The sequence below is a fragment of the Balaenoptera borealis genome (assembly GCF_965194805.1).
Source record: "Balaenoptera borealis genome assembly, chromosome: 5".
In the NCBI taxonomy this organism is placed as follows: Eukaryota; Metazoa; Chordata; class Mammalia; order Artiodactyla; family Balaenopteridae; genus Balaenoptera; species Balaenoptera borealis.
Genome location: NC_138862.1, coordinates 146,202,321 through 146,229,545, shown reverse-complemented (window position 1 = coordinate 146,229,545; position 27,225 = coordinate 146,202,321). Strand labels below are relative to the sequence as shown.

The 27,225-nt window shown below is 43.6% G+C and overlaps 1 protein-coding gene across 3 annotated transcripts in view; it reads right to left on the bottom strand.

The window, feature by feature from the left end:
* LRRC3B (leucine rich repeat containing 3B) overlaps positions 1-27,225 on the bottom strand; it is a 100,085-nt gene that overhangs the window by 62,190 nt on the left and 10,670 nt on the right. The window contains exon 2 of one of the 3 annotated variants that reach the window (XM_082392818.1): positions 12,824-13,071. The exons of the other annotated variants lie outside the window; for them this stretch is intronic. The gene's annotated coding sequence lies outside the window, so the exon portion shown is untranslated. The remainder of the gene's footprint in view (positions 1-12,823; positions 13,072-27,225) is intronic. 3 annotated transcript variants of the gene reach the window in all.

Below are 27,225 nucleotides of genomic sequence, written 5' to 3'. Positions count from 1 at the left end.
CCCAATGTACTGTGCAAAATCATTAGCAAGTTAGCATCTGAGCCCAACCCAGATCCTTAATTTCCTGTGATCCTGATACATCCCTGCTTTTATAGTTAAGGAGCCCTTCTGCCGGGTAATTAGTGGTAGTGACGCCCATCCTATCGCTCAGATGGAATGGGCTGTTACCTTCCTGTTCATTGTCAGTGTACATGCAATCTTAGAATTGGAGCTGCCTAACTTATGCAAATTCACAATGACCCAGAGGAGGAACTCTGTAAAATACTGTAGATTGAAAAGACATAAAAGATCCCACTTTCCTCCTGATTGCAATTTCTTATCTGTTGCTACAAGTGCAGCCTGGATATTACTCCTTATTACAGAAACTACATCATCTGAAAATATGTATGAAGAATGAGGCCTTGGTATGAATGGGCCCTTCCTCAACAACTCTTCCCCCTCCTGAAAGTGTGGTAGCTGGCCCAGCAGCATCCCTGAGGAGCTTGTTGGAAATGCCAGACCCCTGGTCCCACTTCAGGTCGAATGCATGAGGATCTTCATGGTAAGAAAATCCCAGGTGATTCCCGTGCACGTGAAAGTTTGAGAAGCACAGAGTTCCCTCTCTGCAAGTGCTTTATTTGCAGTTTCTCTTTTCTTGGAGGGGCCATTTACAGAATGACATGCTGCTAGTTGTTCCGTGGGTGGATAAAGTCAAGATTAGCCTAAGTTGGATCCTCGGTGCTACACTTCGGCAACCATTCTAGAACTAAAGGCAGCCGGTCCCTTCCTGATTTTCTCTACTGTCTCTTGTTACTTATCAAAGCTTGAAAAAAAGCAGATGCAGCCTCACCTGCAACAACCCAGAAAAATGGAAGAGTGAATCATCCCACGCCACGATTAGCAGAGCAAGCTCTGCCTGTCGGTTCATAGCTGACTGAGCCCAGAACTGAATGAGAAGGCAGACCAGACGATCATCCCTCTGCACGACTCGACTCAGAAGGCAACCTGGAAGGAAATCAGCGCCTTGGCTGGAATTAAGAAGTTACAAGAGAAATAAAAGAGGTAAAGGAAGATAACTTAATGAATCACTCTAATTCTGGAACCACTCAATGCAGAAAGAAAGCATGAGTCTGTTTAAGTGACTATTATCATATTCAGAGAAGTGACTTAGCAAATAAGAAAGTTGGAATGTGATCAGCCAGGATAAACCCTCCCTTCAAAGACAGAATGGCAGCGGGGAGAGCTTCACATTACTGCCAGTGTCACTAACTATTACTGTGCTGGCCCCTTGGTCACTTTGTCTTTGGCCAGATAGTCTATTTGAAACTTCAGGGGCTTCCCTGGTGGCACAGTGGTTAAGAATCCGCCTGCCAATGCAGGGGACATGGGTTCGAGCCCTGGTCTCGGAAGATCCCACATGCTGCGGAGCAACTAAGCCCGTGCACCACAACTACTGAGCCCGCGCTCTACAGCCCATGAGCCACAGCTACTGAGCCCACAAGTCACAGCTACTGAGGCCGTGTGCCACAACTACTGAGCCCGTGTGCCACAACTACTGAGCCTGCGCTCTACAGCCCACGAGCCACAACTACTGAGCCCGCGTGCCACAACTACTGAGCCTGCGCTCTAGAGCCCGTGAGCCACAACTACCGAAACTGCATGCCACAACTACTGAAGCCCGTGCACCTAGAGCCCATGCTCCACAACAAGAGAAGCCACCGCAATGAGAAGACTGCACGCCACAACGAAGAGTAGCCCCCGCTCACCGCAACTGAAGTCCGCACACAGCAATGAAGACCCAACGCAGCCATAAATAAATAAATAAATAAGAAACTTGAATGTATCAGTCCCAAACTCCCAATTTATCCCCCTACCCACCACCTTTCCCCTTTGGTAACCATAAGTTTGTTTTCTAAGTCTGTGAGTCTGTTTCTGTTTTATAAATAAGTTCATTTGTATCATTTTTTACTTTTTTAAATTTAGATTCCCACTACTATATTCAAAATAGATAACCAACAAGGAGCTACTGTACAGCACAGGGAACTCTACTCAATATTCTGTAATCACCTAAATGGGAAAAGAATTTGAAAAAGAATAGATACATGTATATGTAAAACTGAATCTCTTTGCTGTACACCTGAAACTAACACAACATTGTTAATCAACTGTACTCCAATATATAAAAAACAAACAAAAAAGACACACTATTTACATTTGACTTGTTTATAAAAAGAAAAAAAGAAAGAAACTTGGATGTAATTCAGTGAGTATCAGTTGCGCAGGGACTGTACACACCGGGCATGATGGGAATTTCAAACACGGAGGTGATTCGGGCTGTTCCCTCAGAAGTTTATGGCCACTCATGGTGTGTGCTGAGACATCTATTTCAATTTTTTGAAAAAAATATTATTTTGTGCATAAATGTCCTACTTCATTCCGTCAGGAGGAGAGGATAAAGCAGGGAGTTTGGGTTCAGAAAGCACTCTCCAAGTAAAATAGTCCCCAGTGATATCAAAAACAAAAATTTGACATTTAATGACTTTCAAACACTTTTGCACAGGCTGCTGATTTGTACATGTTCTGGATCCCTATAAAGAAGGTAAGGTGAGTGCTTTTCCTTCTAACTTAACAGAAAAGGCTTCCCAGCTCAGAGACCTCAAATGAGTGAGTCATGCTTGCACGGCCACGGAGTAGTGGAAAAAAGAATATCAACTTGGATTCCACGTCCCAGTCTAGAACTTTGTCTACTCTCCCATGCTAAGTCTTATGAAGTTGCTTATAAAGCATGCCCACATATCTTATTTAATTCTAATTTCGATCTTAAATTATCCTATGGAGTAGAAAGCAGCAGGGGACGGTGATTCTGATTTTCAGATGAAAAACTTATCAAGTGGCTCTACAATGGGTCGTCAAGACTGAAACCTCAATCTTTGGATTCCTGACTGGGGAGCGTTCTTCTTCTTCCCTGGTATGAATACTCCCTAAAATCTATTTCCTCTTCTTCTTGCAAACATGGCTTGACTATATTTCACAGCCTCCTTTGCAATTAGCGATAGCCATGCAACTGAATGTTAGCCAATGAAATGGGAATGCAAGGCATGTATGCCTCTTCCAAGGCTTGGTCCGTAAAAGTCTCCCAGGTACACACTTCTAAGCCTGCTCTGCTCCTGGCTGAGTGCAATGGAGACAACAGTGACAAACTTGGAAGCTATGTATTGATGACAAGAGTGCCATAGTCCCTCTCGGTCCCTGAATGCGTGGAGACAAGTCCCCTTCCCACCTCACCACCAGCCTCAAATTGCCCTCAAATCGGACAATCACGTGATTAAGAAATAAACTTTCACTGTGTTGAGTCATGACATGTTTTGGTGGATCCGTTATGGATTTTCTTGGCTGTGATACACAAGCTGTAGTGAACGCCAGCTCAGTGGGGCAGCAGCTCCATGCCTCCTGCTCTACTCCAGAGACTAGCAAATCCATCCCTGCTGTGATTCTTCAGGGCATTCGGGGATCCGAGCAAGCAGGCAGAGCCATTTGGAGGCAGGGTAGAGAAGCAGAAGAGACCAGGCTTTGTGAACACACCTCAGTTTGAAGTCCTGCTCTATCATTTATTAGCTACGCAAATCCTGGCTGCTCTCATAGCCTCTCTGAGTCTTGGTTTCCTCATCGGTAACATAGCGACACTAAACAGCAATAATGTTATGGTGAATTTTAAGCTATATCACGACTTAAGTGACATGCTCGGCACAGACCCCGGTACATAAAGGATATTTAGTCACCAATAGGCATTATTCATCTTCAGCTTGTGTGAGCTTTTCTATCACCACAACACAAGTAGAATTGTAGCTGAGGGTAATATGGGTGGTTAATAGTGGAGAAGTAGAGACTGCAGCTCTTCATTTGTTATTCTAAAGAGGACGCAGCTACAAAAGACAGTTAAGACAATTAAAAAGGTAAAGGTAAGTGCTGTTGATGCCACTGGGACAGATGAGTTAGTGAAATGAGCAGAAGCGCATTTGTCTCCAGTACTACCGGCTTCCACTAATAATTCTAGGTCACCCTGCCAAGTAAGATCTACGATCAGCAAAACGGCTTAGTCACGTCATCGTAGGAGGCTGTGGATTGGATTTTACTAATAGTCTACGTAATCAAAGCAGCATGTAACCCAAATACAGACACGATTACACCTCTCAGAGTCCTTAAGAGAACTCCAGAGGGTTAGAGAGAATTACATCTCCTTATCTCTTGGCCACTGACTTTAAATATAGGGTCATAATATTTGTTCTATGACTGCAGGCTTATTTCTTTCATTACTTTCTTTGGCTAGTAATTTCAAAACTTTACTTTGGAAAATTCCCATTTACCCTAGTGCTTCGTGACCATCTCACACACACACACGCACATATGGACACAACAATTTTTCCATTGCTTCAAACCTAATCCAACCATCACCAAAATAAAATGTGCCCATATAAGACAATAGCCATGCGGTACACGGTTTTCAAATTCCATGACATTTCAAATTCTTATGTTACTCAATATTGCATTTTAAAAATGACACTCTCTAAATCCAAGTATGTTGAGTTAAATTACATGTTACCAGTTCAGTTCATTCACAGTGAGAACAAGTACATTCTTCCTGGGATTATCAAACCATTGGGAGCTGCCTTTCCTGCAAGCAGAATAAAAGGGGATGATTATGGGGCTTCCCTGGTGGCGCAGTGGTTGAGAATCTGCCTGCCGATGCAGGGGACACGGGTTCGAGCCCTGGTCTGGGAGGATCCCACATGCCACGGAGCAACTGGGCCTGTGAGCCACAACTACTGAGCCTGCGCGTCTGGAGCCTGTGCTCCGCAACAAGAGAGGCCGCGATAGAAGCCAGCGCACCGCGATGAAGAGTGGTCCCCACTTGCCGCAACTAGAGAACCCTCGTACAGAAACGAAGACCCAACACAGCCAAAAATAAATAAATAAATTTATTTTTTTAAAAAATTAAAAAAAAAGGGGGGGGATGATTAGATCTGAAAGCACATTCAGAGATTTGCTGTTGTGATTTTTACCATGTTTCTCAGCCAACCCCTTGTAGGTATCTCAGCATTCAAGCTGACACACGGCAGACTCTGCATTCTCTGGGGCAACACTGATGAAATGCCCATCACCCCGGACAGAGTCAACAAGGGCCACTGGCCAAGGCCTGGGTGTGTCTGTCCCTGAGCTGTCTCACCCCCAGCCCCTCTCCTCCATCCTCACTGCCACCACCCTGCTCAGTGCTAGTCCAGCTTTAACACCACTTGCAAATCTCCTCTTGCGAAGAGTTAAAGGTGTTAAAGACAGAATCATTGGCAGGTGACGGTATCTAACAAGAAACAACTTTATTTTTATGGTACTGGTTCCTAAGGTTAAACGTCTATGTATGAATAGTGATACCGGTTTTCCACTAAGATGGTATGAGCCTGGCATCCAAGCCCCTTTCCAGCATATTCTGATGCTCCCTGACATTCTCCCCTGCTCTTCCTCTACGCTTCCATGCTCTAGGCAACAGGAACTTCACACTGGCCCACTACCTGCTTTCTTATTTCTGTTTTTGCCCAGGTTGTACCTTCCACCTACCATCCCCTCCTTACTCCCTGCCAAAGAAGTCTTTGCTATTTCTCTTTGAAGTACTCCTTGAGCTATCTGCATGTCTCATGAGCATTATTATACCTTACCTTATTTTATAGCCATGTATCAGAACCACCTGGGAGATATTTTAAACTACTGATGCCTTAGCTCCAGCCTTAGAAATCCTGGTTTCTAGAGCAGAGCTCAGGCCTTGGAGGACTGTAGAACCTCTGCAGGAGACTCCAGTCTGCAGCAAAGTTTGAGAACCATTGCTATAGACACTTGTGATCTTCTCCAGGCCCCTGCAACCGGATGGTCAGTCTCATATTTGCTCACCTCGGCATGGATGGATTGGCCGAGAAAGGCTTGAGCATTCATTTCAGGTTCCTGAACCCATCTGGGCCTGGGCTTGCTAAGTCCACCCTGGTCTTGTTCCAGGACACCCAAATCTCTGATGGCTTTTCAATCATGACTCTATTACATTATTGTACACGTTATTAAAAACAGACCACCAGGAACAGGAAGGCAGCACAATTCAGCCAAGCATTGGACTGCTTCCACATCTAGGAAAAGTATCATGCAGGCTATTTTAGGTTGTTAATTAAACATGGAAAAAACAATAGCCATCTGGTGCCACCAAGTATGGACACTAAAATTTTTTGTCTCCAATTTCCACATGATATAATTCACCTCTATAAACTAAATGCTATCGATTAGAGAAACCATTGTTTTTAATATGGCATCTCTCAGTATGGCTGTGCCTAACTCCCTCATGGCATACAGGTGGGGATAGTCTGTTCTCCAGAAGAAGCAGTTCAGGATGAGTTTAAATGGGTGCCATTATAAGTCATGGTAAAATCTAACACCTGGCCATGAGTCGTAACCAGAGAAATGATTTAAGAGCCTAAGATACCCAACATGATCAAGAGCTCTCACAATCTCTGCCAGACTTCAGGTTATCTTACTGTTGTTTAAAAGACACTGTCAGCTTTTTTTCTGTGAGTTCTTCTGACAGTTTACAGGTTTTGTTTTATACTCCATCTCTCTCAGCCTCCCAGTTTCTGAAATCAGTGAGAAATGGCATGTCTGTTTCTCCTAAAACATTATTAATGACAGACCAAGGTCTGCAACATCTGACCTCACATGTATATCCAAGTGCATCTTTGAGAATATTTTAAATCATTCTTTGCCATTTTCGTTACTCTGCCTGTAGAAAAATGACAGACATTCCAGATTTCACGGAGAAACTGTCCAGACAGAGACTGTGGCTAGTACAAGTCAGCCGAGCTAAATGTCAGGGAGATGCAAGTCATTTTCCTTTCATTAATTCCCACTAATATCTTCTCCTCCCCTCATTCTTCTCTGTCCCCACCTACATTCCATGTTTTGTATTCAGTCTTTTAGGCCCTTTTGTTCTCTCTTCCTTAGAATCTTCTCTGATACCTCCTTCATTCTTTTATCTCACAAGCTCAGCCTCTGGTTTGGGGGAGACCTCTCCCTAAGAGTAAATCTACCAGGGATGCTCTCACCCTTTCAGTTCATCCTTGGCCCTGGTGATGCCTTGCTTGTACTGGTAGCCGTGGAAACAACTCCGTCTGGAAACAGATCCTAGCACATTAAAGATAGAAGCATATGCCATAATAAAAGCGGGAATGCATATGCACAACGACCGGAAAGGAAAAGACCCAGAAAAAATGGAAAATCTTTTGTAGTGCTGTGTGTAGATGCTTTGTTTATTTTCCCTAGTGTTGTTATCACTTTGTTAGTAGAATTTTAAACTTTGGAATTTAAAAATGCATGCACTTTTTAAAAAAGTGACTTATCTCTAAAACATTTATGGAGTGTTAAAGAAAAAAAAAAAAAGCGGGGCTCTAGGGTGAGGAATTCAAAGAGTAAGACAGAAAATAAGGCGAACTTTTGCAGAGGCAGACTTAACTTAGTACACGGATGTTTGAAAATGGCCCGTCTTCCTCGCGCACGACTCTTCTGGAATAAAGGCTTCCTACACATCCTTCCCCAGAGGACCGTCTTCTGTATTCTTGCAGGATTTGAGCTGACACCGCTCTCCCACCTCTCCGAAGCCTTGCATTACGCTCCCCGGCTCTGCTGTGCTCGTCCTTTTGCTTCTCTCTTCCGCCCCACTTCCCAGCTGTGCGGTGACGCGCTGACACCTAACACTTCGCGGTAGCATATGCCGGCGGTAGCAGGTGCCAAAGCAGCAGAGGCTGTGAGAGATGGAGAGGATCTCGCGAAGGGCCGGGCTCTGCCTCGCGGGCCCCAGCTGCTCTTCCTTCCCGGTCCGTGGTCCTGGGGACCTGGACCTTCCTTCCCGGTCCCCGTCCTGGGGGGACGGGGCAGGCCCAGATGACCACGCTGGTGGCGTCATTTTCTCACCTATACAATGGCTTTTTGAGAATTCATTGAGATAAGACATTTTAAAGGGCCTAATTATAGTACATTGTCAATATATGGTCATTCTTATTATACCGCCACCTTCCCAGTTAGGTTTACAGGTTAAACGGATGCGGAGGGAAGCTGAGGCAATTTTCCACCGACCTCAAGAAAACCACGTTCTTTTAAGATCGGCAAAAGGTACTTCTGGAACCCGTCTGAAGGTCTGTTCATTCTCCCCGCTTCAGATGGGCTCCGGAGAGAAGAAAATAAACGAAAGGCCTCTGTGGGATTTATTCTGACACTTCTCTCATTCGTTCATTTATTCAGTCACTCAGCAAATATGGATTGAGTATCGACCACAGGCCAGACCATCTGACAGGCGCCTGGGATACTGCGTCGCTAAAACAAATTTCCTGACCCTATGGAACCTGAGACTAACAGAGGCGACAATACTGACAAGCGAACACACACACACACACACACACACACACACTCATGTATAATATATCAGGAGGTGATAAGTGCTATGGAGAAAGACTCACTGGGGTAAGAATGCTAGAGATCGGGCAGGAGAGGGTAGAGGAGTGATCACATCTTGCAGCTGCTGGATAGAAAAAGCCTCTCTGACATTTGTGTAGAGCCTTCTCTGGAGACCTCTTTGGAAACTGTTCTTCAGTAAAAGGAGCACAACGGATACACAGAAATTCTTCCTACATAGTACTCTCAGAGTAATTCGTTTTTAACATACCCCTCCTCTATCTGAAAAAGTGATTTTCAGTGATAATCGTGAAATGTGCCCTCACCAAACGAAATCACATACGTGAAGTATCCCAACGATAAACACAAATAAAAACGAAAAATGGCCTCAGAGAATGACAGAATGCATGTAACTCAAGGTTTATTCATTTTTATAATCATTGTGTTCTTGTGGTTTATTCCAAAGGTACTATTTAAATGCAAGAATATCAAAGGTTCTGGAGACCTGAGCTGTGCCTGAAGCAGGAGAAAGGTCCCAGAACGGGTGTATCCTGGGACACACAGGATTACTGGGAACAGTCTGCATAGCCGGGACTTCTCCCCTGGAATTAACTTCCACGTAGACTACAGCGTTTATTAAATAATGATAACAATGAGCTAATTTGGAGCTTACGTATATTATTAAAATTTAACAGTAACCACAACAACATATTTTGGGGAAGAAAGAGTATTTTATCACTGACATTATTTAGATACGCTAGTGTTTGGTGACGATAAGAAACAAAACAACTGAGTCCATTTCACGTTAGTTTTAAATTCTCTACGTGCCTGCTATTATTACCTGCCCCCAGGATGTGCCACTCCCACTGCCCCCCTAGAGATGCCACCGATGGGCTGAGATGGGTGACCCCTCTCTCCTCATTTCCAGATCTAGCAGGATCCCTTCTTCCAAATATGTTTGACACTTTCCTTCATGGACCTTTCAGAACCTGGGATACAGCAGCCCGCATCCTGAAAGTCAAGTGATCTGACATGGCTGCGGAAGCTCAACAGAAAAGCTCATTTGACTCCTTCAAACTGGAAGCCAGCCAGCCTTCCTGTTTATTAGAAAGAGCATTACCTCACTTTTGAGAGCAAATAACAGATATTACTCAATACTTATAATGTGTAAGTTGGTGAGATAGGCAGTGAATGGGGGTACGCAAAGTTATGAGACGTGGTCTGGGACCCTAAGACATATAGTCTGGGACACAGCTTACGAAAGGCAAAAAACATAGAGCAAATAAATTCAAGAGATAGAAGTTTATTTAAAAGGAGGGATTACTTTAATCAGGGGTGGGGAAGGAAAACTTCTGCATTAGTATTTGACCCAGGTCTCAAAAGGATGCAATGGCTTTGGATAAGTAAAGAGGAAGAGGAGAGAGAAGATGCAGAGTGTGTTAAAGAGTCAAACGACAGTTTGGATGACGGTCCGACGTGAGATGCACCATGAAATATATCAGGAGAGTAAAATAGGGCCACGGGGGCCTCGCACGCCGGGTTTAGGAATCTGACGTTATAGACAACTGAGGGTCACCAAATGCTTTAAGCAAAGAGGTAACCCACTCAAAGTGGTATTTTAAAAAAAAAACCAAATCTGGTGGAAATATAAAGTAAGAACTGAGCTGAGGAAGGGGGTAAAGAAGGAGCAAAGTTGGATACATAAAGGCAAAAAGTGATAAAGGCCCAAACCGAGGAAATTCTCCTTCAAATAGAATGGAAATATATGACATTAGACAAGGGATCAAACACCACAAATTCAAACTCAGAGTCTGAATTTATTTTTAATTTGGAGACCATGAAGATAAGGGTATGGGGAAAATAGTCCCACAACTGGCATCTAGGAAAGTTCCTTTCGATTCGTTGATGCAGTATGCTGAATCAAAGATGAAATGTTCCGACCTAAAGGTTCCCGAAGAAGCAATACAGACAAGTATGAGGAACAAAGAATTTTCTTTGAGCGTTAGAGCTCAAATGTTAGTTTCTCCACAAAAGCCAGTAAAAAGCTTTCCGTCCTCCAAAACAAGCAAACAAGCAAAAGAATCACTTGCGTAGTATTCAGGAACATTCTGTCTGGTGGTTGGCCTCACCCCAGACAACCTGGCCTTGAGTCAGATGATGTGAAACCCTTAGTCCCTTAGGAATTTAGGATCTACCTTCTGTTTCTAATTCTTTCCTTGAAAACATACGTAACTTCAATTGGAAAAAGAGGTGCGTTTTAATCCTCTGATTGAGCAGTATTTCAGAGCTGTTTTAATTTGTGATGGCTTCTGTGCTAATTAATTCAACTCTCCTCTTCAAAGCTCCATATAAGAACCCTTAAGTTCTCCAGAAGAGAAAAGTGCCCCATTCTTATTTATCAGTTGACTTAAGGGAGGAATGTAAGTTTAAGAGAGTTTATAAAGTCACTATATTTATCTTTATTACAAATAATTTGCTGATTTTAAGGCATAGTCCATGTTAGAAATTTGGTGTTGCCATGGCCATGACCTTCAATGTCCCTGGATCCTCTTAGCTTCTCATGAACACTAGCAGTCTACCTGTCTAATGGTATAATGTTTGTAAGACGAAATCTGTAAACTGTAATAGTCTTAGCCTCTACTCAGTAGGAGATGAAAGTGTGGTTCTTGTCAAGCAAGTTTAAAGGTTCAAGTATTTATTTCTAGATACTGATAAAAAATTTAGTCACTTCTCCTATGCTCAGTTATTTATTACAGATAAGTTAGGCTCAGGATGTTGTTAAAACGAAGTTCAATTCTAAGAACAGATATTGTCCATTCTTCAAGTTTACTCATTGTATAGGGAAAATCGATGAAAGTGTTCAAAGGGTACAAACTTCCAGTTATAAGATGAAAACATTCTGGGGATGTAACGTACAGCTGGTGACAATAGTTAACAATACTGTATTGTATATTTAAAAGTTGCTAAGACAGTAGATCTTAAAAGTTCTCAAAAAAATGTTTTATAACGATATGAAGTGATGAATGTGTTAACAAAACTTGCTGTGGTAATCGTTTCACAATGTGTACATATATTGAATCATTATAATGTACACCTTAAACTTACACAATGTTATATGTCAGTTATATCTCAATAAAGCTAGGGAAATTTTTGCTTAAAAAAGAAATTTCGTGTTGCATTGTTCATTCTAATTAAAAATTAAAAAGAATATAATTAAAATATTTTTGCATCAAGCCTCAACATCCTTGTGCTATATACTTTTTTTTTTTCAGTAGATATGGACATATATGTGAGGAGTTTGACAAAGAAACCGCATGTCCCAGGAGGTGGACAGGATCTGGTCCTCTGGGGAGGGGAGAGGAACACGGTGGATGTGCAATTTCTTTTTCTGACCCAGTTTACGAAAATCTTTACACTTCAATAAAGAGGGAGACTATCCATCTTGAGAGCCACAGATAAAGTAATTTTTTTCCCAAATTCAAGGTTTGTTTTCATTTTCTTAAACTAGAGATTCCAATTTCCACTGAAACTCGAATCCCTTTTCATTTCCTGGCAAACCTGAGAGGGAGTGGGCAGAGGAAAAGGCACAGGACCCTTGCATACTGTGTCTACAACGAGGTGGCCGAGAGGGCTTTGGCCATCCAAAATCAGTGCTGTCCACTGCCTGACCCAGTCTCTCTCAGGATGATTGTCACACTTCCAAAAAAACACATCTTTCTAAACATGAATCATGGATTGAGATTTCTGAAACCCCCTTCTTTTCCTTCCACAATTTAAATGAAGCTCTTTCAAAGCCAAAATACTACATCTTTTTTTTTAAAACATCTTTATTGGAGTATAATTGCTTTACAATGGTGCGTTAGCTTCTGCTGTGTAACAAAGTGAATCAGCTATACGTATACATATATCCCCATATCTCCTCCCTCTTGCGTCTCCCTCCCACCCTCCTTATCCCACCCCTCCAGGTGGTCACAGAGCACTGAGCTGATCTCCCTGTGTTATGAGGCTGCTTCCCACTAGCTATCTATTTTACATTTGGTAGTGTATATATGTCCATGCCACTCTCTCACTTTGTCTCGAGGTGGATGGACCCAGAGTCTGCCATGCAGAGTGAAGTAAGTCAGAAAGAGAAAAACAAATACCGTATGCTAACACATATATATGGAATCTAAAGGCTACGTCTTGGTTGAAGCCTGAAAAGGTGATAAATGGTAAAGGTTGAAAATTTTCCACACAGGTAGGTAGACGGGGAAGAAAAAGTCCTTACACTGCACCCAGGCAGGATGTGCTTAGAGGCTTATGACCAACGCTGCCCTCCTGGATCACAGCACTGCTGTCTTGAAGGGACACAAGGAACAAGGGCTGTGCTCACCTCTGAGCTGAACTCTGTGCATTTGTCTCCTCCTCCCCAAACCAGGCACAGGATGCCGTTATCTTGAAGCCACGCTTGGCCCAGGGAAGCTGTGTGGAGCTTGAAAGCTGGGCATCACTGCAATGCTGCGGGCTCTGCGTGCTCCTCGGCACCGAAGCTGCACCTGGGAACGGCTTGCTGATGACCAGTTTCCAAGCCGGAGAATTTTTCCTCTTGCTTCAAATTCCTCCGAGTTTCATTTGAAACTCCTGCTAATGAGATGTATCAGGAGTTAAGGCATGTGTCAGAAATGCCAGACCTTTACAGAAAATGCTGCAGGAATATGAAGAGTATGCCTTAGTTTGGGGCAATGGGAAAGGGGTGCTTCCATGGGAGGGAAGACTGAACGATGTGTTATTTGCATAGAGTTTTATAACTTCTAAAGTCCTCTCAGAAACCTCGTACCATCTGACCTTCAGACCGGCTCCACGAGGCTCCTCCACCTCGCAAGGAGTCCCCCGTAACTCCCATGCAACTAATATTTAGTGAGCAACTAGTATATGCCAGGGGCTGGTGCACCCACAGTAGTCAAGGCCACTGCTCCCACGGAGCTCAGGGTGGAAAGATCATCAAAACCAGCAAAGGAAGCATCAAGATAACTTAGGAGAGGGAGAGAAGCCATAAGGAAAACCCATCAGGGTAATGTGTTGGTGTGATCGAGGATGGGAGCTGCTCTGAGTGGCGAAGTCTGAGCTGAGAGCTAAGCTGAGAGCAGCCACGGGTGATCTGAAGGGGGGACCCAGGGAGCAGCATCAAGTGCAAACTCAGCAGGTTTGGAGCAGGAAGAGGTTCAGAGTCTCCTACAGACAGAACGAAGGCCAGCAGACTGGCCGGGGCTGAGCGGGTGGGTGGTGAGAGGTGGGTGGGAGCGTGAGCCACTAGGCATGAAGAAACAAGACGGGGGGGAAGGAGGAAAGCAGGTTCACGTCTGCTGAGTGTTTACTTTGGGCCAGGCCTGGAGCCAAGTTCACAGCTGTAAGTGGAGGGGCTGGACCTCGGACGAGGCTCTCGGACTCTAGATCCTTGACGTGCTGTGCTATGGCCCACACCCTGCCATCCGGAAGGCCAGCTCTGGTTCACCTAGGTGGAAACGGGAAATAAAGGAACACAGATATCTTGAATCCTACGTAGAATCTTTTTTACCTGCCAGCCTATCTCCTGAGTGATTTTATATGAGGGACATCATTTTGGCCTGAATTTTAAAAATTGGAATTTCTCTAATGCTAAGGAATACTGTCTTCACATCCTGTCCTTGGCGGCCTCCGGGCTAGAGAATCAGCTCACTGGTTCTATGCTCTGGGATAAATTCAAGCACTGCAGATAGAATACAATTATCAGATGAAACTGAAAAGGTAGCTGAAAAGGAAAAAATAAAACATATTTAATGCCTCCAGGAAATGAATCTCAATGGATCTTGCTTGGTGCTACAAGGAGAATGTCATATAGTTCTTTCCTCCACCCTCCTTTACGCAAGTTTGAATAATCTCTCTGTCACCGCTTTTACATGAACTTGAATTGCTTTAGAAACCTGTCATAGTGAATTAGCAAAAGCAGATAGTAATTCAGAGGGGTGCCAGTGCGGCGTTCCTGAAAACTGCTGGTTGGAAGACTTCCTGCGGCATTATTCGGGGGTAATAACTCACTTTCATCACCATGTGTCAGTGTGAGCAAATGATGGGCTTTCTGTGGTTTTTAGATTTAACTTTCTTAAAAGTCCATCATAAAGATGAAAAGTACACAGAGAACATCCACCTTCATCAAACAAGAGAACGAGGAAACGAACACACCCTGCAGTCACTTGGCGTGGATAAACCAGACGCACAGACCCCGTGGCAGCCCAGCAGGCACCACTCAGGTTTCAGAAGATCCTTGACTTTGACATCAAGGGTAAACTTGAAGGCTGGGGGAATGAGGAGTCAATAACAGAGACATGTAAAATAAAACATTCTTCCTCGTGAGCTTGATGATGGGTCACCTCCTCAGAGAAGCCTTCACGTCATGACTATCCTGTCGCACCTGCCTCATCGCTCTCTGTCCTGTCACCCTCATGATTTTCTTTTTCTTTACAAGACTTAGCAATTTTTGAAATCACCCAGTCCATCTCATTCCTTGCTTAGCGACTTCTATCCCTCCCACCCAGAGCACAACTTCCATGAGAAGCAGGATCTCAAAGGTCTTCCATGAGCCCCGAGGAACAATGCCTGGAGCATGGAAGTCCTTGATGAGTATTTAGTGAAGGACTTCTGAATTCACAAAAGTCTTATTATACCAGAGGCTATTCGGTACGTAACAGTGTTGTTTAATCAGCGGTCATAGTAAAGCCTGTGCAAACTAGAATCCAGGCAGTCACCGTGAACCACCCTTGGCTCTGCTGATCAGAGACCAACTATGTCTAACGGTTACTTGGAGGAGGGAATCTTAGCTGTGGAGCAGCTGTAGGTCTATGCACTATGGAAGCACGTTCCTTAGTGAAACCATGCACAAGCCCCTGTTTCCTTGTCTTTGGAAGTAAAAGGCTGAATCGAGAGTTAATGATGGGAAACGTGAAGATGGAGAAACAAAGAATAGATGTTGGGCTGGGGAACTGGTAACGCTTTAGACTATAAATCCGCCACATCACAGAGTCACCGAACTCCCAGTTTCCTGAAAGCTATAGATAAAGGCCTGATACACCTTCCTAAGTTGTTTGTACGGGAAGCAGAACCCACCACATGAAAACTGCTGACTGCAAGAACAGAGACCCCAGACTGGTTGAAACCAGAAGGTCAATGATTCTTGAAACTTCACCTTGATGTCAACCAGTCTGAGAACTGGGCACAAGCTAATCACGCACCTACAGCCCCCTCCCTCCCACTGCCTTTAAAACCCCTTCCGTGAAAGCCACTGGGCACCTCAGGTCTTTTGAACGAGAGCTGCCTGTTCTCCTTGCTTGGTACCTGCAATAAATGCTATAATTTCTTCACCACAACCTGGTGTCAGTAGGTTGGATTTACTGTGTGCGGGTGAGTGGACCCAAGTTTGGTTTGGTAACAGTAGTAAGCTCGAGAAACTGTTATCCACATTCTCAACACTTACTTCTACTTGATGAAAGTCTTAGATTATCACTGAGATTTCTCTACTTCACAAAGTCTAATAGTTTCTGCAACTTTTTATTTTGAAAAACATTTAAGTCTGAATCTATGAAAAGGGTACAAGAATTGCACAATGGGCACTTTGGATGAACCAACTGCTAATTTGCTGTCACACTTGCTTTCCCTCTCCTTGCACATATGTGAGTGTGTATGTGTGAAGGTATGCATGTGTGTCTGTGTGTATGGGCAGGTATGTCTATGTCTATGTATGTGCATAAGTGTGTCTTTGTGTGTTTGTATCTGTGTGTATATGGGCATGTATGTCTGCATGTCTATGTCTGTATGTGCACATGTGTGTTTTTTGTGTGTATGTATCTGTGTGTGTATATGGGCATTATGTATGCATGTGGGTATATGTGAATGTATGTATATTTTGGCTTGAACTACTTGAGAGTTAGTTGTAGACATTAATGTACTTCAACCCTCAGTACTTCACCATGAGTCTCCTAAGACCAAGAATAGTCCCCTATATGAAGATTATCACACTTGGGAAATTTAAAATCGATAACTCTATTCTTGTCTAATAAGCAGTTGATTTTCAAATTTCCCTAAGTGTCCCAACATGTCCTTTATAACTTCTTATTTTTTGATCCAGGGTCCAATCAAGGATCACGCATTATATTTAGCTGTCAAACCTCTAGTTTCCTTTAGTCTAGAATGGTCCCCAAGCCATGGCTTTCTTTCTGTTTGTTTTGGAAGGGGTGGTGTTTCTGACATTGCCATTTTTGTAGAGTACAGGGTCAGTCGTTTTACAGAATTTCCCTTCATTTTAATTTGCCTGATTTTTTCCCTTAGTTAAATCCAGGTTAAAATCTAACATTTTAAGTACCTAACATGACCAATAAAAAGTAGATATAAAAAGCTCAGGTCCCCAGAAGGAATTTTTAGGCTGAAATACCAAACCCATGAAAAATAAAAACACTTCCAACATAGGTATAAGGATCAGGGATCACCTGATAAGACCATCTCCTTTTCTGAATTTGTTAAAAGCCCCATTAATATGATTAAGTTAATGTTACTCACAGATTAGTCACTCACATCCTCCCTTCAAGAATTTTGCTACAGGGCTTCCCTGGTGGCACAGTGGTTAAGAATCTGCCTGCCAATGCAGGGAACATGGGTTCGAGCCCTGGTTCAGGAAGATCCCACACGCTGTGGAGCAACTAAGCCTGTGCGCCACAACTACTGAGCCCACGTGCCACAACTACTGAAGCCTGGGCACCTAGAGCCCGTGCTCCGCAACAAGAGAAGCCACCACAAGGAGACACCCGTGCACTGCAACGAAGAGTAGCCCCCGCTTGCCGCAACTAGAGAAAGCCCACGTGCAGCAATGAGGACCCAACGCAGCCAAAAATAAATAAATAAATAAATTTATTTTAAAAAAAGAATTTTGTTACATCCAAGTTTTACCTGCATTAGCATTTATGCAATCTTTCTAAAATTCAATTTACTTATTTAAACTCTTAGCCTATGAAATAATACCAATTTAAATGGTTTTGCTATGCTTGCTCTATTTTTCTATACTATCAAAGTATACATAAATACCATCTGTGCACATCTAAAACCACCTCCCATTGCACACGTGGGGAATCACTGAGCAGAGTAGGGTCAAACTGCTCTGTGGGCACACGCGTGTGGACAGAATTAGCACAAAAGGCTTTCTCAAGGACTAAGGAAACAAGAGGGGGCCAGGTTGCCAGGCCAAGCCGGGGACCACATTCAAACCAATGACAAGACCTGCAGCTCCTGAGAGACCCAGCTGCTGTCCCTTGACACCAGATGGATTGCTTCTCTGTTCATTTCCCAACCCCTCGCAGGCAAGATTGAAAACAGGGCCGGGAAAACATTACTTGAGCAAACGCTGACACTGATGGAATCGCTGTGTCCTCCAGAAGATCACTCTTTGTGGCCTGTAAAATACCTGGATTGGATCACACAATTCCTACGTTTCATACCTTCTACGTTTCCCAGACAAGGAGCTCGAGACCCTGAGATGCCTAGTGGGTTGTCCAGAGTCACCCTGGGAGTTGGTGGTAAACCAGGACTTTCATCCACAACTTCAGATACGCAGCTCCCTGAGCCTATATAGCTATTTATATATAAAACCATACACACCATATACATATATAAAACCGTATTTATACACATATATATAGAACACACATATACACATACGCATGCGCACACACACTTACATTGTGTAAAACCACGTTCTGGCTTCCTGAGTGCCTTGTGAATGCTCTTTCACCACAAATGCGTCCAGTCCCAAAGAGAAGGGCGTTCCCCAAACCTCAACCCTTGTCATCTTTGCTACTCACCAAACAGCCTTCTCTCCCTGTGTCCCTGCATACATGAACCGCGCAGCCTGGAAGGCTTTCAGGAACTCTGCCCATCCTAAAAGATACATTCCTGCCAATGTATAATCACACCATAGAAGGCAGCTTTAGACCGGCGGACAATTACTCTAGGGCTGGACCTGACACCTCCCTTCCCCCTCAGCTGTGACCCTGAGGAACAGAGGCCTGGCCAGCTCAGGGCTGGATACCAGCAGCTGGTGGATCTCCACTGACCCAGGACATCCTCAGGGCCTCTCCCGTCTTTCATCCCCACACCCGCTTGGTTGGTTCTGTGGCATCTGTCTCCTTGGCATCTGTCCCTCACCCTCCCTTCTCATCCCCGCTGATACACCTTGATGCAGGCCCTCCCTCACCTCCTCCAACACTGTTACGAGGTCTCCTCCCCGTTTCCTGGTCACACTGCCTGCTCCTGGTCACACACCCTCCTCACCAATGGCTCTCAAAACGTGGTCCAGCGACTCCTGGGGGGTTCCTGAGGCCCTTCCCAGGGATCGATGAGGATGAGACTCTTTCCATCATTCTGTAGATATGACTTGACTCCAGTTATGATATAGACTATTTCCATAATACCACAGACACGACACTAAAGACATGACTTGTCTTTTCTGCTCTTCACCTGTCACAAGTGGACTAGGGTTTTCCCAAGGCTTTCTGCCACGGGCTATCACAACAGAATGAACACAAAAGCAGGCGTGGGAATCAGATATTAATGTGATGTGCAGAAACGTAACACAATGTCACTCTCCTCACTGAATTTTTGTTTTGGAAAACGAATTATTTTTCACAAAAAAATTGCTTTTATGTTACACAAAATGTGCTTACTATTGTTATTTTTAATGAATTAGTAAACTTTTTTTTTTAATTTCTCAGTTTTAACTTCTAATTTAGCATATTTGGTAAATATGGATAATATAACCCATGTCAACAAAAACTCTCTGGGATCCTCCCTCATGGTTGAGAGTCTAAACTGTTTCTGATGCCAGAAATGTGAGAACCACTGCCTGAGTTATTCTCATAAAGAAAATTCATTTATCAGGTCACACCTCCAACGTAGAAGCCACTGCTATCCAGAGGTAAAGTCCTTATGGATTTAGCAGGGACCTCGAGGCTGGACGTCCCACCCATCACCCCACTCCCTCCTGCATGGAGCCAAACCCAGCACAGGTGTCCCAAGGAGCTGCAGTGGTTTTGTATTGGGTTGACTTTGCTTTGTTTGGCCTTGTTCTCCAGAGTTCCCTTGCCTGGGGGTTTCAAGTGAAGGTCACCCACAGCAGAAATCTGTGAAGCCACAGCATCAGACTGGACAGTTCTGTGGCATGTGCAGTTGGGGCATATTATGGGCAACAAGATACAAAAAGACCAAAATAAAAAAACCCAAAAAGCCAACTGCCACTTCTGAAGAGCTGGGAGCAAACGCAGGGTCCTGCGCGTGCCCCCTGCACACAACACCACCTAAGGGTGGGCAGACCACCTAAGCCACCCCTGCGGCCCGACCCCTGGACACATCCCTACCCCTCACCCCATATAAGGAACCAGCTCCCCCCCTCAGGGAGTGAGTGAGCAAGGGAACCTGTTGTTTGTTTTCACTCCCCTCTGCTGCAGCAGGGGCCCCAGTAAAGCCTTGCCTGGATTTCTTGTCTGGCCTTTGATCAATTTCTGCTGATTAAGGAGGCCACAAACCCTGGTCGGTAGCAGGTCTCTGAAGCCCTTTTGAAGCCATTCTCATCAACTCCCAACCCAGGTGCATAAATGACTCTTGTCTTCTTCGTGTCCTCAAGGTGCCCAGCACATATATGTGGCGCTCCACCTGTAGTGCTTTATGACCTCAGTTTTCCATAAATCTGCCTCTCCCTCCTATGTCTGCAAGCTCTCTGCTGTCAGAGACAGGATCTCACGATCTATATTTTTCTTTCCCCAGTCCCTGGAACAAATGCATATTCGTTAAATAACCCTAACACAGGGGAGATAGAATAAATATGGCAAGTGGGTTTCTAAAGGTCAGACGTCGGGGAAGGATGAATGAGAAAGGATGGAATTGAAAAATTCCAAATTTCTAAGCAGGAAGGTCTGCATAAGGTTGGTTTGTTTGTTTGTTTACATTTTTATTGGAGTGTAATTGCTTTACACTGTTGTGTTAGTTGCTGCTGTATAACAAAGTGAATCAGCTGTGTGTATACATATATCCCCATATCCCCTCCCTCTTGTGTCTGCCTCCCACCCTCCCTATCCCGCCCCTCTAGGTGGTCACAATGCATAAGGTTTAAAGTCTTTAAACTTTAGTAGGCATAAGAATTACTTGGAGAGCTTCTTAAAAATGCCGATTCCTAGTGTCACACCTTCAGATATTCTGATTTAGCTGGTTTGGGGCAAGGCCTACAACTCTTCAGTTTAAGGAGACACAGGGCCTTCTGATGAAGAGGGTCCTCAGAATACACCTTATGAACCACTAGCAAAAAGAATACGTGGGAGGAAGGATGCTTAGGTCAGCAGTTCTTAAATTAAGCTGTTCTGAGTCACTTGGTGGGGGAAGGTAGGGAGAGCAAGGAAGACTTGATAAAAATGCAGTTTCCTGGGCTCCACCCCAATTTTTCAGAATCAGAATCAGAGGTACTGGACATCCAGTGGGGCTCAGAGTCAGAAAACTTTACTCTCAGTCTTGAGAACCTGGGGCAGAGGCATGAGCTTCCTGTCTCCAGCTAATCACCTACCCTGATCCCTGAACCTTCCTTCTAGGAGGCAGAAGCCATAGGATGCCCCTGGATGGAGGGGATCAATAGTCCTAAGAAAAGGCTCTTTTTGGGGGGTGGTCATATGAAAGATTCTAAAGAAAAGATCAGGAGCTTCTGGAAAAATACTGGATTAACAAAAAGACTAATAGGACTGATTCACAGAAAAGACAGACAACTGCAAAGAAAAGCCTCTCTCCATAATTTTGCCAATGAGTTTTGACTGTCTGCTTGGTGCCTATGGATTTCTCTCCAGTGGTGTCCCATACAGTTTTTTTTTTTTAATTTTTATTGGAGTATAGTTAATTTACAATGTTGTATTAGTTTCCAGTGTACAGCAAAGTGAATGAGTTATACATGTACATATATCCACTTTTTTTAGATTCTTTTCCCATATAGGCCATTACAGAGTATTGAGTAGAGTTCCCTGTGCTATACAGTAGGTCCTACGGTATATATAGCCCCATACAGTCTTGACCTGCACCATACAGTATGGTAACCAGCAGTGTGGCCACTCAGCCCTGGAAATGGGGCCTGCAAGACTGAGAAGCTAAAGGTTGAATTTTAATTGTGATTTATTTAAAATTTAAAAACTAATACTCATTCAGTTATTAGAAAACGCTTAAGTATATTTGCTACAACTTGGATATGTAAATCTGATTTTTCAACGGTACATTTTATGAAATCTAAATATAGGTCAAGTGTTTCTGATGAAAATCCAGTGTCCAAAGTGCAATGTGCCGTGGGTATAAAATACACACGAGATTTCAAAGACTCGGTGTGAAAAACATTTAATAAATTTTAATTTGGTTTTGAGTTTAAATGATACTTTTGGAGATACTGGGTTAAGTAAAATATACTATTCAAACTAATTTCACCTTTTTCTTTCTACATGTGTAGTGTAGCTACTGGAAAGCTGAAATTGCATAGGTTCTGCTGGGCGGGGCAGGTCTAGTCAAGACTGTGTAAACTGTGGCACTGAATATTGTCACTAAATATTTTGAAACTGTCCTGGAACGTTACTCTATAAAGTGAAGTGCGTGTATAAAGTTGTCACCCCAGAGGACCAAAGGCTGACTCCAAAGATGCTATCATGTTAGAAACACAGTCTTTTCTGGATCTCATCCCTACCCCACCTCCACCCATGATGGAGCAGCCTTCAGCGTAGCTGGTGAGTCGTCTCTGAAAAGAAGCCTTGGGATTTTCAAGTCCCAATCTGGGGTCTACACACCTCGATCACCCTCTGCATTCAACAGCCTTACTTCAAACAACTTTGGCTTATTTCAAACCACCCCAAAACAGTTTAAGAATGAACACTGATGAAAATATTCAAAATATTATACTCCCCGCTCTCAAAGAAGACCCAACACTATTTTAGATCAAATCAATGGCATGTCTCTCCGAAGGGACCAGTTAGGAGGCCAGCCACACTCCTTAGCCATGTTTGTTAAATAAAGTACCAAACAGAAAATGACATTCTTTTTATGATCCCTTCTAATGGGTCTTATCCATCTGAAAACTGCTTTGTTTGTTATCAGGTGTTTACTCACACCTTGAGACAGAGGTTTTTAACTCAGGGTCCATGCCCTACCCCTCCGTATATTGTGGCCATAGCTAGAATACAAGGGATCCACAACCGTGGAAGGTCTTTTCTGATTTTTTTTCTCCACTGATCTCCAACTGGAATTTAGCATTTCCTTCAAATTTCAAGGCAAGCAACAAACTACATTAGTATTATCGGTACCTGTGACATGAGCAGTAAAAAAATCACAGCTTTTTTCCACATGACAACACATTTGTTCCAGGAATCCTGAAATATCGTTTACGTGCATCATAACTTTATGGTAGTTCATTCTTCCTAACTATAGCCCCTCATACTATACAGGGGCAACTCTTAGTCAATTTCTAATCTGGTCGTCGTTCAGCTACAAAACAGGGAAGGTGCCTTCTCCACCTAGAGACCACACAACTAGGATGCTTTATAGTCTTACGTATCTACACTTGCTTGTCCTTTATGAATACGTGGGAAGAAATCAGCCATTTAAATTATTTGTTAGAGTTTCGCAAAACTGGACCGTTCAAATGAGAATTTTTAATTCTTCATAAGTTAACACTGTCTTTTGAAATATGAGAGGCATGTGGGCTATAAGTCTATAACAGGCAAGTTCAGACACATCTGATGGTTAAGCTAACTATTAAAGTGTGTTATTTAAAGTAATTTTTAAAATATTGTTGACAGATTGGGCAGTGATATAGGTCATGCATACATTTGTAAGCTCTGTGAAAATCAGTGTGTTTGTCTATATTTCTTTTTTGTTCTTTGTAATCCTACATACTTTTACACTTAAAAATGTTTTTTACATTTTATTTAAACAAATTAAAAATATTAATTTTAATATTTATTAATTAATATTTTACATTTTATTTAAACAAATATTAATTTGTTTAAATAAAATTTTTTTAAAATAAGAAGAGATACCTAGGTTTCACTAGACTGCCAAAAGGATACCTAGCAGGAAAAATGGTTAAAACCCCCTGACCTAAGCATTACATTACTAATCCAGGACCCTGAACATCCATGTGTTTTTTAACTAGAGGCACCTGTACCTAGTAGAATCCACAATGCTACCCAGCTCCCGTCAGGTAACACTCACACTGCCTACTCCACCCACAAGTGAGTAGCAGAAAGTCTCTCTGTATTTCTGTCTCTATTCTTGTCAGCACACAGAGAAGGTGGAGAAAGGAACATTGCTTCTTAAAGAAGTAATGGTGCACAGCTTCACCTGATGAAAGCCCTGGAAGCTGATGATGACTTAGAGTTTTTGGAGCTTGGGAAGCAAACAGTAACTACCTAGTAACTCAATAAAATGCCATTAATTTTCCTGAGAAACCAGTTGGCTCTTCCACCTTCAATATGAAAAGTGAATTAAAATTTTACCTGTTATTTCCAAAGCTATTTCCCTCCATCCATCGAGTACAACACAAATGTATATTTAGAAACAGTACAGCCCTTGCCAATTAAAAAGAAAGTTATGCGGGGTAGTAGTAAAACCAGGCTAGGCAGAAGAAAGTGACACGTATGGGAGGCCCACATTTCCCAGCACTGTTGTCCCAACATTTAGAAAACACCCCTGGCATAAAAACAACGCTGTCGCTTTTAGAAATTTTATTCTGTTTTTCTTTTCTTTTTTTTTAAAACACCAAAACCAAGATTCAGCCACAATTTAACGCTGTCAATACTTATTCTTCATTATACAACTGGCACGCCAACTGTTACCTAAGCACGTCAGACGCTTCAAATCCCACACCCACACATTCTTAGCTCATCTGCACCCAGATATGAATAAAGATGAATAGCATCTTGAGGAAACAGTATCTCCATTCTCAAATTGCAAAAGCCATGGAGGAAAGTCCTCCTAGCGTCTGAAGGATCTCTCAGAGGAACAAGAAGGACCCCGAAAGCCACGATTTTGCCAGAAAAAAATCACTTCCTTCTATGGCAACCTGCCCATTGGGTATTTAGAACGAAAAAGGACCTCACGAGTCCTTTCCAATGTTGAGGTTCTATGACTCGTGTATAAAGAAATGACTTTTCTTTGTCATTTTACTAACATTAAGTTAATTATGTTTTTTTGGTAGGCCAGCAGCTCAACTCAGCATCTCTTTACGGAGAAGCGCTCCAGGAGACCCTATGTGGGGTGAACTAGTAAAAAGTTCAGGGTGTTAACAGCTTCTTCTCTAAAAGAATTTATGTTTCCTTCATCTCCAGACCACAGTTGCAGGAAATTTCCAACACTCAAATGAACTGTTTTCTAAATGTTTGTTTATAAATTGGACATTTCCCACTCCATTCATTAGTGTTCACTCATTCTCTCATTCAACAAGAAGTTCCTGAGTGCCTACTAAGTGCTAGGCTGGTGGTAAGCCTCAGACACCATGGTATGAAAAAGGCACATCTTTGCCCAGATATGTTTCACAAGACGGCTAGGTGCCAGGCTAAATTATAGTAACCTCCTATGTTAGTCATCTCAGGCTGCCTGTTAACTTTGTTATAAATTCCATAGACCGGGTGCAACAGGAATTTATTTCTCTCAGTTCTAGTGACTGGAGTCCAAGATCAAGGTGCCAGCATGGTCAGGGTCTGATGAGGGCCCTCTCCTTGGGTTACGGATGGCCATGCTCTTGCTGTATCCTGATGTGGCCTTTCCTGGGTGTGTGTGCCTGGAAAAGAGGAAGCAAGCTCTCCGGTGTCTGGCCCTACCCTCCTGACCTCACCCAAACCTAATCACCTCCCAAAGGCCCCATCTCTAAACACCATCACATTAGGGGTTAGGCCTTCAACACCTCCTTCACAGCAATTGTGCTATTTGACCCATAATGTTAATTCAATAAACTTAAGTGTTTCAAATCCACCTCAGAAGAGGAGGACCTTGGTTTTTCTGGGGTTCGGTTCCTGAAGTGGTTGGTATGGGACGGGACCCCAGACACCAACAGGGGGTGAGAGCTACAGCAGCACCAGACACCTCAGTCCTGAGGGCCCAGGGGGCTTAGGGCTTGGACGCGAGTGAGACAGACCCTGAGGCTCAGATCAGCTCCTGGAGAAGAGGTGGTAGGAGCTCGGCAGTGAGGCCAGAATCCAGATCTGAGGTGCTTTTGTTAAGTCAGGTGTCCTTACTCCAAGGCCTGCCTGCAACTCCGAAGCTTCTCATGATCAAGTTCAATCAGGCAATACAAGGAAACAAATACAGATAACCCCAAATCAGAATAACACCAGGATTCAATGTATTATCATCACAAAGCTGCAATTACAGGGTGCTTTTCATCAGGCCTGATGAAGTAGGCTGCTGGCCTAGCCACCTCTCTACTTTACGGAAGCCAGCATCCACCAAGCTCCCTCAACTAGAAATAATTCCTCTCTTCTAAGGTTTGATCGTTTTCTTAAAACCTGCTCGATCAAAGCCAGCCTGGAATGGAAGGGACTCAAAAGAGGGGAAATTTCACAAACGTTAAGTGCAGATCTTGACAGGACCCCGACTAACACCTAGCGGGGCTGACTGCTTCTCAGAGACTCTCCCCCGCTTCGAAAGAACAATCAACACACACCGCATAGAAGTCGAGTGCACCTTTTCCCCAGGATCTTAAATCCAAGCAGAAGCAATCAATCGCTCTCAGTTGGATCTGTGACATCCAGCCTTCCAAAATGGAATGTCAAGCTCCTTGTGATGTTTTTAACAGAATGAAGGGGAAAAAAAAATACTCCTACATTTCTCTTCCCCCATCTATTGTTAAAATTAAAAAGGCAGGTAAGACTATCTGGGTATCTTTGGGTGACGGAGATCAGGCTTGGGCTGTACTGAGGGAACACCTCTGCCACAGTCCGTGGGGTCTGGGAAAAATTCTAACACGTGTCGGGTTCTTTGCAAGGGCTTTTATCTCCATAAGCCAAAAGGTTCTTTGTGGCGAGGCCGTTTGGCAGAAAACCAGGGCTCTGAGACCCTGAGGCACTGTCACCTGTGGGCCACACTGAGCCCAGTAGAACCACATTCGAAGTCAGGTATTCAACTGCAGACCTTATCCTGGCACAGCTTGAGGACCTAGAATCCCATTCTCCCACAGGAGGCTGGATATAGCCTCCGAATAGGCTTTGTTTTGTTAATTTTGTTTATTTTTTAATTGAGTGAGTTCTACCATTAACCATTAGGAGCTTTCGCATACAAATCTGGATGTCTGACATTTTTTTTTGGCAAATCCGAAGCTCAGACCCGCACTGCTGCAGGCAACAGAAAGGCAGAGCTAAGAGGAGACCGCAGCTGACTTCCCTGTGGACGTTACCATAACCCAGATATGATCAGAGCCCCTCTCCCTCCACGGTCTCACGCTCAGCTACACAGAAACTTAACAGACCATGCTGTTCCCTCTTGTGTGCCGGTGCCCACGTGACTCTCTTCCTCCTGAGATGCCTCTGTCTGTCTTGCCAGTTTGGCGGGGTTTTGCCATCAGTCTTTCAGGATTCAGTTTCAACGCCCCTGGCTCCATGAAGTCCATTCTGATATGCCTGGAAGAACTAACCAGGCTTTGCTCAAGGCTCTTAAACATTGTCTTGTGCTTGTTTTGTTGAACCTCTCTTCCTATGTGCAATATTCAGTGCC